Genomic DNA, 14,681 nt, shown 5'->3' with positions numbered 1-14,681 from the left:
TAAATTTTTCCTCAAAGCATTCCTTATAGTAAAGGCAACCTCTCTGCCGAATTTTGTTACGATAGATTTACCGATTTTGGATTTATGATTAATAATATTTGTAAAATTTTTTATCGCAAGTGGGCGGTACCCTGCCCATTTTAAAAACTGTTTTCAAATTTTTATCAAGAGTCTCAATATGGGTCCACAAGTCAAATTTTCGACATTCTAGGTGTATCATTTACTAAATAATTAGGTTTTTTGTGTTTTCCAAAATGTTATATATATAAAAAGTGGGCGTGGTTATTATCCGATTTCATTTTCAATACCAATCTATTATAGGTCCAGATAACCTCGTGTACCAAATTTGGTGAAGATATCTCAATGTTTACTTATGTTATAGTATTAAGGGACAGACGGACGGACGGACATGGTTCAATCAAATTTTTTTTCGATACTGATGATTTTGATATTATACACTGAAAGAAATAGTGCTAGTAAAATGAACAAATCGGTTCTGTTGTTCTTGACTTAACGGAGATTCGGGGAAATTGATCGAATTATGGTTAATTCGACCGACTTCTTTGTCAAACGAACAAATTAGTTTAGTAATTTCAACAGAAGAGAAATTGTCGCTCTTAAGTTAACAAAATTCTGTAAAATTGACAGATTCCTGGCCAATCTGATTTTTCTGTTAGCACAACTGATCTCACTGGTAATTTCAACAGCGATCAACACTCAATACATAAGCAAATTTCAAAGAGAATTTTACGCTCACTGCGCTGTCTACTTTGTACTTATGACGATGGTGCCACTTGTTTAAAAAAAAATACCAAAGTAAGAAAACCACCAACTCGAAAAAACAAAAAAAAATGGGAAAACAACAAAAAGCTAGTTTTTCAGTTATCAATACAAAACGAAAAACCCTGTTTTGAATTTACTGTGCAAAAAATTATGAGATACCGGGACACCTGTTTATCGGGTACAATTTTGCAACTTCTCCTCCAAGCGAAATGCAAAATTGCGCCCTCTTGTTGCAAAAATTTTATTTGAACGAACAGGATTTTTCCAAAGTTAGTAACATTTTGTTCAAATTTTTAAGAATTTTCACTCACGGGAACGAATTTAATAAGATAATAAAAAACAACCTTTTTTTAATGTTGATGCTTCCGACAACATAAAGTTTGCGTTGTTTTGGAATCGTTTCAACATTAAACTTGCCGAATTACATGTAAAGTTACTCCTGTGGTGAATTACCTTCCTGCGATTTGATTCTTTACTTTTCTATAATTTACAAGTTCTCTACTTAAAATGTTATATCAAACATTTATACTACAAGTTTTGTTCGAAACAATCAAATGTGGCAACTACATGCGAGAGAAGAAATTGAGAATGAGCTGAGGTGCAAGTGAAAGAATTGAGAATCAGTTTTGTGACTACTATTTTCATTTATATTTGCAAAGCGAATTGACGTTCGGTTAGTAAGTGCCACCGTAGTGTGATGGTAGCGTGCTCCGCCTGCCACACCGTATGCCCTGGGTTCGCACCCCGGGCAAAGCAACATCATCATTTTAGAAATATTGTTTTTTTTTCGAGTGTATTTCTGCCATGAAAAGCTCTCAGTGAAAACTCATCTGCCTTGCAGATGCCCTTCGGAGTCGGGATAAAACATGTAGGTCCCGTCCGGCCAATTTGTAGGGAAAATCAAGAGGAGCACTATGCAAATTGGAAGAGAAGCTCGGCCTTAGATCCCTTCGGAGGTTATCGCGCCTTACATTTATTTATTTATTTATGTATATGGCAACATAGGTACTTTCGTACAAAGCTGTCGCAACAACTTTTTTTGTTCATTTGACTACTAAAACGGTCAATTACGAATCAACGATTTGTGCGCAGTTGATTCAACATCTTATTGCGATGGTTAAAAACTGACAGAAATTTCGGTTGAATTGACCCGTACTTCGGTTGATTTTACCAGTATTTTTCTTTCAGTGTATCTATCTCGATTCTTTTATACCTGTACAACCAACCGTTATCAAATCGAAGTTATAATACCCTGTGTACAAGTACAGCTGGGTATAAAAAGTGCGTCTATTATAACCATAACTATGCCAAACGAAGGTGAAGTGACTTAGAGTGCCAACATAGGCGATTTTTCTTAAAGGCGTAGAAATATGTAGAGATCCGCGCTTGACGCCGAATTCCGAAAACCAGCTAGTGTTCCCGAGGCCTACCCTGAAGATCCCGAAATCCATTTTGCCAGTGTTGCTGTTGGTAAAATACTTATTTATATTTCTTTTATTATATTATAAAAAAAACAAGAGATCTTTGTTAAAATTTTGCAAAATTTTGCCTAGTGTAATTTCTTAGGTATTGCAATGCATTAATGTATTCCTCAGAAAAATAAGCAGCACGAAAGACATGGATCTCTTTGATTAATCGGAACATACATTTCTGAGTGAACTCCGAATTGTTGAATACAAATTTAGAAGTAAAGATTAATGAACAACAAATAAAGGTGTCTAAGTTCGGGTGTAACCGAACATTATATACTCAGCGTGAGCTTCAATTGCACATTTCATTTCAGATAAATTACGTCTCTACATAACACCTGGCACCGCCCATTTAAAAAAAAAATTCTCCCCATTTCCTCTTACAATAAAACATGATAAGTGAAATATCATTGATTCAAAACTGTTTTTTCCTAAGTTATCGTTTATTATTCTAGTCTGCGACCCTTTTAAACTAAGTTGCCGTGGTCTTTAACCGATCCCGTCCATTTTTACTAGAAATATTTTCTGCTATAAGGAAAATATATGTACCCAATTTAATTACGATATGTTAATTTTTCTTTCAGTTATGGCTCCCGAATAATAGAAAATTGCTTAGTCATAAAAGGGGCGGTGCCACGCCCATTTTTTAAAATGTGAAGTTTTTCCTATTTATTGTTATAAATTCACTTGGGAAATGAAATACCATTGATATAAAGCTCTTTTTTGCAAAGGTATAGCTTATTTTATTCGTCCACAACCCTTTTAAAAATATATTATATAAAAGTGGGCGTGGTCCTTAACCGATTTCGTAAATTTTTCTTCAAAGCATTCCTTATAGTAAAGCAACCTCTCTGCCGAATTTTGTTACGATAGGTTTAACGATTTTTGATTTATGATTAATAATATTTGTAAAATTGATTTTATCACAAGTGGGCGGTGCCACGCCCATTTAAAAAATATTTTTAAATTTTTATCCAGAGTCTCAATAGCAGTCCACATGTCAAATTTCAACATTCTAGGTGTATTATTTACTAAATAATCAGGTTTTTTGTGTTTTCCAAAATGTTATATATATAAAAAGTGGGCGTGGTTATTATCCGATTTCGCTCATTTTCAATACCAATCTATTATAGGTCCAGATAACCTCGTGTACCAAATTTGGTGAAGATATCTCAATATTTACTTATGTTATAGTATTAAGGGACAGACGGACGGACGGACATGGTTCAATCAAATTTTTTTTCGATACTGATGATTTTGATATTATACACTGAAAGAAATAGTGCTAGTAAAATGAACAAATCGGTTCTGTTGTTCTTGACTTAACGGAGATTCGGGGAAATTGATCGAATTATGGTTAATTCGACCGACTTCTTTGTCAAACGAACAAATTAGTTTAGTAATTTCAACAGAAGAGAAATTGTCGCTCTTAAGTTAACAAAATTCTGTAAAATTGACAGATTCCTGGCCAATCTGATTTTTCTGTTAGCACAACTGATCTCACTGGTAATTTCAACAGCGATCAACACTCAATACATAAGCAAATTTCAAAGAGAATTTTACGCTCACTGCGCTGTCTACTTTGTACTTATGACGATGGTGCCACTTGTTTAAAAAAAAATACCAAAGTAAGAAAACCACCAACTCGAAAAAACAAAAAAAATGGGAAAACAACAAAAAGCTAGTTTTTCAGTTATCAATACAAAACGAAAAACCCTGTTTTGAATTTACTGTGCAAAAAATTATGAGATACCGGGACACCTGTTTATCGGGTACAATTTTGCAACTTCTCCTCCAAGCGAAATGCAAAATTGCGCCCTCTTGTTGCAAAAATTTTATTTGAACGAACAGGATTTTTCCAAAGTTAGTAACATTTTGTTCAAATTTTTAAGAATTTTCACTCACGGGAACGAATTTAATAAGATAATAAAAAACAACCTTTTTTTAATGTTGATGCTTCCGACAACATAAAGTTTGCGTTGTTTTGGAATCGTTTCAACATTAAACTTGCCGAATTACATGTAAAGTTACTCCTGTGGTGAATTACCTTCCTGCGATTTGATTCTTTACTTTTCTATAATTTACAAGTTCTCTACTTAAAATGTTATATCAAACATTTATACTACAAGTTTTGTTCGAAACAATCAAATGTGGCAACTACATGCGAGAGAAGAAATTGAGAATGAGCTGAGGTGCAAGTGAAAGAATTGAGAATCAGTTTTGTGACTACTATTTTCATTTATATTTGCAAAGCGAATTGACGTTCGGTTAGTAAGTGCCACCGTAGTGTGATGGTAGCGTGCTCCGCCTGCCACACCGTATGCCCTGGGTTCGCACCCCGGGCAAAGCAACATCATCATTTTAGAAATATTGTTTTTTTTTCGAGTGTATTTCTGCCATGAAAAGCTCTCAGTGAAAACTCATCTGCCTTGCAGATGCCCTTCGGAGTCGGGATAAAACATGTAGGTCCCGTCCGGCCAATTTGTAGGGAAAATCAAGAGGAGCACTATGCAAATTGGAAGAGAAGCTCGGCCTTAGATCCCTTCGGAGGTTATCGCGCCTTACATTTATTTATTTATTTATGTATATGGCAACATAGGTACTTTCGTACAAAGCTGTCGCAACAACTTTTTTTGTTCATTTGACTACTAAAACGGTCAATTACGAATCAACGATTTGTGCGCAGTTGATTCAACATCTTATTGCGATGGTTAAAAACTGACAGAAATTTCGGTTGAATTGACCCGTACTTCGGTTGATTTTACCAGTATTTTTCTTTCAGTGTATCTATCTCGATTCTTTTATACCTGTACAACCAACCGTTATCAAATCGAAGTTATAATACCCTGTGTACAAGTACAGCTGGGTATAAAAAGTGCGTCTGTTATAACCATAACTATGCCAAACGAAGGTGAAGTGACTTAGAGTGCCAACATAGGCGATTTTTCTTAAAGGCGTAGAAATATGTAGAGATCCGCGCTTGACGCCGAATTCCGAAAACCAGCTAGTGTTCCCGAGGCCTACCCTGAAGATCCCGAAATCCATTTTGCCAGTGTTGCTGTTGGTAAAATACTTATTTATATTTCTTTTATTATATTATAAAAAAAAACAAGAGATCTTTGTTAAAATTTTGCAAAATTTTGCCTAGTGTAATTTCTTAGGTATTGCAATGCATTAATGTATTCCTCAGAAAAATAAGCAGCACGAAAGACATGGATCTCTTTGATTAATCGGAACATACATTTCTGAGTGAACTCCGAATTGTTGAATACAAATTTAGAAGTAAAGATTAATGAACAACAAATAAAGGTGTCTAAGTTCGGGTGTAACCGAACATTATATACTCAGCGTGAGCTTCAATTGCACATTTCATTTCAGATAAATTACGTCTCTACATAACACCTGGCACCGCCCATTTAAAAAAAAAATTCTCCCCATTTCCTCTTACAATAAAACATGATAAGTGAAATATCATTGATTCAAAACTGTTTTTTCCTAAGTTATCGTTTATTATTCTAGTCTGCGACCCTTTTAAACTAAGTTGCCGTGGTCTTTAACCGATCCCGTCAATTTTTACTAGAAATATTTTCTGCTATAAGGAAAATATATGTACCCAATTTAATTACGATATGTTAATTTTTCTTTCAGTTATGGCTCCCGAATAATAGAAAATTGCTTAGTCATAAAAGGGGCGGTGCCACGCCCATTTTTTAAAATGTGAAGTTTTTCCTATTTATTGTTATAAATTCACTTGGGAAATGAAATACCATTGATATAAAGCTCTTTTTTGCAAAGGTATAGCTTATTTTATTCGTCCACAACCCTTTTAAAAATCTATTATATAAAAGTGGGCGTGGTCCTTAACCGATTTCGTAAATTTTTCTTCAAAGCATTCCTTATAGTAAAGCAACCTCTCTGCCGAATTTTGTTACGATAGGTTTAACGATTTTTGATTTATGATTAATAATATTTGTAAAATTGATTTTATCACAAGTGGGCGGTGCCACGCCCATTTAAAAAATATTTTTAAATTTTTATCCAGAGTCTCAATAGCAGTCCACATGTCAAATTTCAACATTCTAGGTGTATTATTTACTAAATAATCAGGTTTTTTGTGTTTTCCAAAATGTTATATATATAAAAAGTGGGCGTGGTTATTATCCGATTTCGCTCATTTTCAATACCAATCTATTATAGGTCCAGATAACCTCGTGTACCAAATTTGGTGAAGATATCTCAATATTTACTTATGTTATAGTATTAAGGGACAGACGGACGGACGGACATGGTTCAATCAAATTTTTTTTCGATACTGATGATTTTGATATTATACACTGAAAGAAATAGTGCTAGTAAAATGAACAAATCGGTTCTGTTGTTCTTGACTTAACGGAGATTCGGGGAAATTGATCGAATTATGGTTAATTCGACCGACTTCTTTGTCAAACGAACAAATTAGTTTAGTAATTTCAACAGAAGAGAAATTGTCGCTCTTAAGTTAACAAAATTCTGTAAAATTGACAGATTCCTGGCCAATCTGATTTTTCTGTTAGCACAACTGATCTCACTGGTAATTTCAACAGCGATCAACACTCAATACATAAGCAAATTTCAAAGAGAATTTTACGCTCACTGCGCTGTCTACTTTGTACTTATGACGATGGTGCCACTTGTTTAAAAAAAAATACCAAAATAAGAAAACCACCAAATCGACAAAAAACATACAAAATGGGAAAACAACAAAAAACTATTTTTTTCAGTTATCAATACAAAACGAAAAATCCTGTTTTGAATTTACTGTGCTAAAAATTATGAGATACCGGGACACCTGTTTATCGGGTACAATTTTGTAGCTTCTCCTCCAAGCGAAATGCAAAATTGTGCCCTCTTGTTGCAAACGTTTTGTTTGAACGAACAGGATTTTTCCAAAGTTAGTAACATTTTGTTCAAGTTTTTACGAATTTTCACTTACGCCAACGAATCTAATAAGATAATAAACAAGTAAGGAAGGTTAAGTTCGGGTGTAACCGAACATTACATACTCAGTTGAGAGCTATGGTGGCAACATAAGGGAAAATAACCATGTAGGAAAATGAACCGAGGATAACCCTGGAATGTGTTTGTATGACATGTGTATCAAATGAAAGGTATTAAAGAGTATTTTAAGACGGAGTGGGCCATAGTTCTATAGGTGGACGCCATTTAGGGATATCGCCATAAAGATGGATCAGGGTTGACTCTAGAATTTGTTTGTACGATAGGGGTATCAAATGAAAGGTGTTAATGAGTATTTTAAAAGGGCGTGGGCCTTAGTTCTATAGATGGACGCCTTTTCGGAATATCGTTATAAAAGTGGACCAGGGTTGACTCTAGAATTGTACAATATGGGTATCAAATGAAAGGTATTAATGAGTATTTTAAAAGGGCGTAGGCCTTAGTTCTATTTGTGGACGCCTTTTCGAGATATCGCCATAAAGGTGGACCAGGGGTGACGCTAGAATTTGTTTGTACGATATGGGTATCAAATGAAAGGTGTTAATGAGTATTTTAAAAGGGCGTGGGCCTTAGTTCTATAGGTGGACGCGTTTTCGGAATATCGTTATAAAAGTGGACCAGGGTTGACTCTAGAATGCGTTTGTACAATATGGGTATCAAACGAAAGTTGTTAATAAGTGTTTTAAAAGGAAGTGGGCCTTAGTTCTATGGGTGGACGCCTTTTCGGGATATCGCCATAAACGTGGACCAGGGGCGACTCTAGAATGCGTTTGTACAATATGGGTATCAAATGAAGGGTGTTAATGAGTATTTTAAAAGGGCGTGGGCCTTAGTTCTATAGGTGGACGCCTTTTCGAGATATCGCCATAAAGGTGGACCAGGGGTGACTCTAGAATTTGTTTGTACGATATGGGTATCAAATGAAAGGTGCTAATGAGTATTTTAAAAGGGCGTGGGCCTTAGTTCTATAGGTGGACGCCTTTTCGAGATATCGCCATAAAGGTGGACCAGGGGTGACTCTAGAATGTGTTTGTACGATATGGGTATCAAATGAAAGGTGTTAATGATTATTTTAAAAGGGTGTGAGCCTTAGTTCTATAGGTGGACGCCTTTTGGAAATATCGCCATAAAGGTGGACCAGGGGTGACTCTAGAATTTGTTTGTACGATATGGGTATCAAATGAAAGGTGTTAATGAGTATTTTAAAAAGGAGTGGGCCTTAGTTCTATATGTGGACGCCTTTTCGAGATATCGCCATAAACGTGGACCAGAGGTGACTCTAGAATGTGTTTGTACGATATGGGTATCAAATTAAAGGTATTAATGATGGTTTTAAAAGGGAGTGGCCCTTAGTTGTATATGTGAAGGCGTTTTCCAGATATCGACCAAAATGTGGACCAGGGTGATCCAGAACCACATCTGTCGGGTACCGTTAATTTATTTATATATGTAATACCACGAACAGTATTCCTTCCAAGATTCCAAGGGCTTTTGATTTTGCCCTGCAAAACTTTTTCATTTTATTCTACTTAATATGGTAGGTGTCACAACCATTTTACCAAGTTTTTTTCTAAACTTATATTTTGCGTCAATAGACCAATACAATTACCATGTTTCATCCCTTTTTTCGTATTTGGTATATAATTATGGCATTTTTTTCATTTTTCGAAATTTTCGATATCGAAAAAGTGGCCGTGGTCATAGTCGGATTTCGGCCATTTTTTACACCAATACAAAGTGAGTTCAGATAAGTACGTGAACTGAGTTTAGTAAAGATATATCGATTTTTGCTCAAGTTATCTTGTTAACGGCCGAGCGGAAGGACAGACGGTCGACTGTGTATAAAAACTGGGCGTGGCTTTAACCGATTTCGCCCTTTTTCACAGAAAACAGTTATCGTCCTAGAATCTAAGCCTCTACCAAATTTCACAAGGATTGGTAAATTTTTGTTCGACTTATGGCATTAAAAGTATCCTAGACAAATTAAATGGAAAAGGGCGCAGCCACGCCCATTTTGAAATTTTCTTTTATTTTTGTATTTTTTTGCACCATATCATTACTGGAGTTGAATGTTGGCATAAAATACTTATATACTGTAAAGATATTACCTTTTCTTTTAAAATTTGAATTTAAAAAAAAAAAATTTAAAAAGTGGGCGTGGTCGTTCTCTGATTTTGCTTATTTTTAGTAAGCAGACATATAGTAATAAGGGTAACGTTCCTGCCAAATTTCATCATGATATCTTCAACGACTGCCAAATAACAGCTTGCAAAACTTCTAAATTACCTTCTTTTAAAAGTGGGCGGTGCCACGCCCATTGTCCAAAATTTTACTATTTTTCTATTCTGCGTCATAAGTTCAACTAACTTACCAAGTTTCATCGCTTAATCCGTATTTGGTAATGAATTATCGCACTTTTTCGATTTTCCGAAATTTTCGATATCGAAAAAGTGGGCGTGTTTATTGTCCGATATCGTTCATTTTAAATAGCGATCTGAGATGAGTGCCCAGGAACCTACATACCAAATTTCATCAATATACCTCAAAATTTACTCAAGTTATCGTGTTAACGGACAGACGGACGGACGGACGGACGGACATGGCTCAATCGAATTTTTTTTCGATACTGATGATTTTGATATATGGAAGTCTATATCTATCTCGATTCCTTTATACCTGTACAACCAACCGTTATCCAATCAAAGTTAATATACTCTGTGAGCTCTGCTCAACTGAGTATAAAAACAACCTTTTTTAATGTTGATGTTTCCGACAACATAAAGTTTGAGTTGTTTTGGAATCGTTTCAACTTAAAGTGTTACGAAAATTAAACTTGCCGAATTACATGTAAAGTTACTCCAGTGGTGAATTACCTTCCTGCGATTTGATTCTTTACTTTTCTATAATTTACAGGTTCTCTTTTTAAAATGTTATGTCAAACATTTATACTACAAGTTTTGTTCGAAACAATCAAGTGTGGTAAGTACATGCGAGAGAAGAAATTGAGAATGAGCTGAGCTGCAACTGAAAGAATTGAGAATCAGTTTTGTGACTATTATTTTCATTTCTATTTGCAAAGCGAAGTTTGAAACTATAAATTAAATAAAATATAAAATTTGGTAAAAGTGCGTTTAATAAAACAAAATAATAAAGTGCCTTGCAGATGCCGTTCGTAGTCGGCATAAAACATGGAGGTCCCGTCCGGCGAATTTGTAGGAAAAATCAAGAGGAACACGACGCAAATTGGAAGAGAAGCTCGGCCTTAGATCTCTTCGGAGGTTATCGCGCCTTTCATTTATTTATTTTTTTTTGTCGCAACAACTTTTTTCGATTGTGCGCAGTTGATTCAACATCTTGTTGCGATGGATAAAAGTGAACAGAAATTTCGGTTGAATTGACCCGTATTTCGGTTGATTTTACCAGTCTTTTTCTTTCAGTGTAGACGTTTCACCTTCTAGAACTCTTGTATCTCCTGCGTGGTAATTTAGTTATATGCCTGTGTACGTGTGAGTAAGAACTTCGGCTGATGACTACATGTGTGTGTAAGATATCTCTTCACTTCGGGCTGCTGGTTATTTGCGTGCATGTTCTTCTCGTCGCCTTCCATGTATGTATGTGTGTAAATGATGATTGATGTGTTCATGTATACAAGTGTGGTTTTCTTCATGTTTTTGTTGTTGCGTAATTATTTACTAACAGCCTATTGATGTCAACATTCGCAACAATATCTATGTAATATGTTCGATCGACATACATACAGGCATTTGCACAATAATGTTGTTTGATTTTTTTTAAACTTGGTTTTTGGTTTAGTTTCTGTTGTACTAAAACTAAAATTACTTAGATACATATTTGAACTTAATAAAGGTGACGTTTTTTATTGCTATCGTTTTTTTTTTTTTTTTTTTTTTTTGTTGAATTCGGGAAAGAAAAATTGCGAATATTAAGTATTAGGCAAATAGCTTCTTTTTTTTTGATACTTGGGAAATGTTGAAATTAAATTCATAAACATTCACAAAGCGGATGCTAATTTATTGTAACGATTTTACTTGCAAATCCTCTTATTTGCAATCCTCTGCTAAGTTCGAATCACTAAACTGTTGAATAAATAACTCCAATATTGAATAATGGAAAAATGGCCTTTATTCAAGTACTTCACAATAACACTTGTAATTTGCAACGAATAGCTTACTTAATAACCAAACTGATTGACAGCTCAAATGAAACTCTACTATTCAAAATAATACTGCTATAGCTCGCTAGATAGCGCTTAATCCAAATCTCAAATCAAACTGAATTACTTCTTACTCGCCTGCCCCGCTTTTATAGTTTACGCTGCATACTTCTAGGCTCTTCGATTTCCAGAAGTTACTAGTTAGTTTCGGCTACAAAATCGCCAGCCACAACTACGTGCACAAATTATTGCTCTCTCTTGTGACAACTCAGATAAGATATATGCATGTGTTTGTGCATTGCCGCTCCGCTGCTCGTATACGTACATATGTGTAGACGCAATTATTTATTCGTTTATGTAGATACATAATGATTGAATTATTTATGTGAATGTTTGTAGTTTACAGTCTCTCGCACATACATAGGCGTATAAGTAAATGCATCTGTGTGTGACATCTTTCGGCTGCCTTATATACGTGCATACATGATTTGATTATTGACGTAAATACTGCTTATCGTGGCCTTGACATCGCCCTAGTGATGGTATAACTTAGTGATGGTAATATCCGTGACATTATTAAGTATTTTGATGTAGGCTTAGGACTTAAACTTTAATTTATAGTTGGATTGAATAAAATGTAAAAACTTGAATATTAAAATGAAGATCCAAATTTCTTTTGGTCTGTGACGAAATGTAGATGTAATGAGCTGAGCAGGAGAAAGTATAGTTAGGGTTTACCTATACAAAATATCTTTCTTGGTTAACAGGTTGGGGGGTATAGACAGGGGGAAATTTTCCATCTTTTTCTCCCCTCGACTATTTTTTTTTTTTTTTATATACTCCATATCCCCATACTTTGTATTGTAGACATATCTTATAATAATAAGTGTTTTTTTTTTTTGCAAGATTTAGTTTCGCTTGATTAATTTCGTGTAAGATTTGGATTTAGTTTTATATGCGGCATACATTTCACTTTTTTGTACAACTTTGTTGAAGCAGAGCTAGATATGCCACCCCGCTTCAGTCTAAACCAGACGTCGGCAAATGAAAACAAGTAAGGAAGGCTAAGTTCGGGTGTAACCGAACATTACATACTCAGCTGAGGGCTATGGAGACAAAATAAGGGAAAATCACCATGTAGGAAAATGAACCTAGGGTAACCCTGGAATGTGTTTGTATGACACGTGTATCAAATGGAAGGTACTAAAGAGTATTTTAAGAGGGACTAGGCCATAGATCTATGGGCGGACGCCATTTAGGGATATCGCCATAAAGGTGGACCAGGGGCGACTCTAGAATTTGTTTGTACGATATGGGTATCAAATGAAAGGTGTTAATGAGTATTTTAAAAGGGCGTGGGCCTTAGTTATATAGGTGGACACCTTGTCGAGATATCGCCATAAAGGTGAACCAGGGACGACTCTAGAATTTGTTTGTACGATATGGGTATCAAATGAAATGTGTTAATGAGTACTTTAAAAGGGAGTGGGCCTTAGTTCTATAGGCGGACGCCTTTTCGAGATATCGCCATTAAGGTGGACCAGGGCGACACTAGAATTTGTTTGTACGATATGGGTATCAAATGAAAGGTGTTAATGAGTATTTTAAAAGGGCGTGGGCCTTAGTTCTATAGGTGGACGCCGTTTCGAGATATCGCCATAAAGGTGGACCAGGGGTGAATCTAGAATTTGTTTGTGCGATATGGGTATCAAATGAAAGGTGTTAATGAGTATTTTAAAAGGAAGTGGGGCTTAGTTCTATAGGTGGACGCCTTTTCGAGATATCGCCATAAAGGTGAACCAGGGGTGACTCTAGAATTAGTTTGTACGATATGGGTATCAAACGAAAGGTGTAAATGAATATTTTAAAAAGGAGTGGTGGTAGTTGTATATGTGAAGGCGTTTTCGAGATATTGACCAAAATGTGGACCAGGGTGACCCAGAACATCATCTGTCGGGTACCGCACAGTATTCATGCCAAGATGCCAAGGGCTTTTGATTTCGCCCTGCAGAACTTTTTCATTTTCTTCCACTTAATATGGTAGGTGTCACATCCATTTTGCAAAGTTTTTTTCTAAAGTTATATTTTGTGTCAATAAACCAATCCAATTACCATGTTTCATCCCTTTTTTCGTATTTGGTATAGAATTATGGCATTTTTTTCATTTTTCGTAACTTTCGATATCGAAAAAGTGGGCGTGGTCATAGTCGGATTTCGGTCATTTTTTATACCAATACAAAGTGAGTTCATATAAGCACGTGAACTGACGGCCGACTGTGTATAAAAATTGGGCGTGGCTGCAACCGATTTCGCCCTTTTTCACAGAAAACAGTTATCGTCCTAGAATCTAAGCCTCTACCAAATTTCACAAGGATTGGTAAATTTTTGCTCGACTTATGGCATTAAAAGTATCCTAGACAAATTAAATGAAAAAGGGCGAAGCCACGCCCATTTTGAAATTTTATTTTATTTTTGTATTTTATTGCACAATATCATTACTGGAGTCGAATGTTGACATAATTTACTTATATACTGTAAAGATATTGAATTTTTTGTTAAATTTTGACTTAAAAAAAATTTTTTTTTTAAAAGAGGGTGTGGTCGTTCTCCGATTTTGCTAATTTTTATTAAGCATACATATTGTAACGAATTTACTTGCAAATCCTCTTATTTGCAATCCTCTGCTAAGTTCGAATCACTAAACTGTTGAATAAATAACTCCAATATTGAATAATGGAAAAATGGCCTTTATTTCATATTTCATATTTCATATCTTTATTAAGTCAAATGGTAACAACCTTACTGACTAGATTACAGGTTAACTTAGTACTATTTTAACAATTTTAAAGTAAGATTTACTGAGATAAGTAATAGGACTCAATGCGTGCCTTAAACAGAGACCTTGGCATGGCAAAGTCCAGGTCAAGGCTTCTGGATAGGCGATTAAATTCTACAAGACCTCTTATAAGAGGTGCGAAACTGAAGTAATTCGAACGCAGCACTTCAACGCGGAATGTACTGTGAAAGCGGAGAGCTCTGTTAGGGACATTGAAATTCAACTGCCCAAGTAGTTCTGAGCAGTCAATGGCACCGGATATTATGTCAAAAATAAACATTACGTTTTGAACAAGACGTCTAACTTCAAGTGGCAAGACATTGATAAGCATGCATCTTGCATTGTAGGGTGGCAGGGGATTAACAAAGTGCAGAGGTTGAAGAGCAAATCGTATGAACTTGCGCTGAATTCTTTCAATTCTTAA

General features: G+C 35.3%; 1 protein-coding gene across 2 annotated transcripts in view; it reads left to right on the top strand.

The window, feature by feature from the left end:
• The window catches only part of LOC137249875 (uncharacterized), a 369,478-nt gene that overhangs the window by 283,019 nt on the left and 71,778 nt on the right, over positions 1-14,681 (top strand). Inside the window, exon 1 of one of the 2 annotated variants that reach the window (XM_067781869.1) lies at positions 5,160-5,316. The exons of the other annotated variant lie outside the window; for it this stretch is intronic. The gene's annotated coding sequence lies outside the window, so the exon portion shown is untranslated. Of the gene's footprint in view, positions 1-5,159; positions 5,317-14,681 lie in introns of those variants that run through there. 2 annotated transcript variants of the gene reach the window in all.

This window comes from Eurosta solidaginis, chromosome 4 (genome assembly GCF_040869045.1).
Source record: "Eurosta solidaginis isolate ZX-2024a chromosome 4, ASM4086904v1, whole genome shotgun sequence".
Lineage (NCBI taxonomy): Eukaryota > Metazoa > Arthropoda > Insecta > Diptera > Tephritidae > Eurosta > Eurosta solidaginis.
This window is presented reverse-complemented; position numbering and strand designations above follow the sequence as displayed.